Source organism: Acyrthosiphon pisum, chromosome X (genome assembly GCF_005508785.2).
Source record: "Acyrthosiphon pisum isolate AL4f chromosome X, pea_aphid_22Mar2018_4r6ur, whole genome shotgun sequence".
Taxonomy (NCBI): Eukaryota; Metazoa; Arthropoda; class Insecta; order Hemiptera; family Aphididae; genus Acyrthosiphon; species Acyrthosiphon pisum.
This window is the reverse complement of record NC_042493.1, coordinates 22,740,243-22,741,166: the sequence shown is the minus strand read 5'-3', so window position 1 is coordinate 22,741,166 and position 924 is coordinate 22,740,243. Positions and strand designations below refer to the sequence as shown.

Sequence of the window (924 nt, the reverse complement as noted above, 5' to 3'; positions counted from 1 at the left end):
CATTTGCTTGTGCTTATATTTGGTAACATACATAGGATTATCCAAAGACAAAATTTGGCTTGCAGAATAGGTCTTTTAATGCATCTTATTACAATGACTACGAATGGCTGGAATATAGTATTAATTTAGATGCCATATTTTGCTTTCCTTGTCGCATGTTTAGCGCAACTAATCATTCAGAAGATACATTTACCACTCAAGGCTTTAGAAATTGGAAAAAAGCAAGTTTATTTTAGTTATTTCTTTTTATTAACTGTACCAAATGAACATGTTTAAAAATGTATAAAAAAATATAACTATGGCTTTGTGGTTTGTGAATTATTATTCTCATCGGCTTATAATATTAATTGTTAAAGAATCAACCAATATTTTTATTTTGTCAATACTATAGTTAAGTGGATCCAAAGATGGAAAATCTAAAAAGTCAAAACTTCAACTACATGCCAGTTGCCTTACTCACATTAATGCTATGTCAAGATGGGCAGATCGTTCTCAGCAATGAGAAGAATTAAAACATGGCTTAGAACTTCTATGCACCAAGAGAGATTTACAAATCTCTCTTTAATACATATAGAAAGAGATATTTCTAATACAATTAGTACAGAAAATATTTTGGACGAATTTTCTAAAAAAGATCGTAGATTCTCTTTTTAATAATAAAATTCAATATTAATATCCAAATGTATTAATTTTTTTTGTTTTAATTGTTTAAGACATTTGAAAGAGTATTTATTGTGTTTCTGGATGGGCGTATGGAGTGAGAACTCCTGTATCTTTTATTTTAAGAGTATCTAAAGTAAACAAATTACTAATAATCGTAGTGTGTCAACTCAATGAAACATAATATAAAAATCCAGTAATACTTCAATAGATATGCTGAAGGGGGGGTGTGATGACGGTTCATTCACCCACTTTCGTCCAGCC

General features: G+C 29.5%; 1 protein-coding gene across 1 annotated transcript in view; it reads left to right on the top strand.

Annotated features, from left to right (window-relative positions):
* Window positions 1–924, top strand: part of LOC103310558 (putative nuclease HARBI1) — a 5,753-nt gene that overhangs the window by 3,706 nt on the left and 1,123 nt on the right. The gene's annotated exons all lie outside the window — the stretch shown is intronic.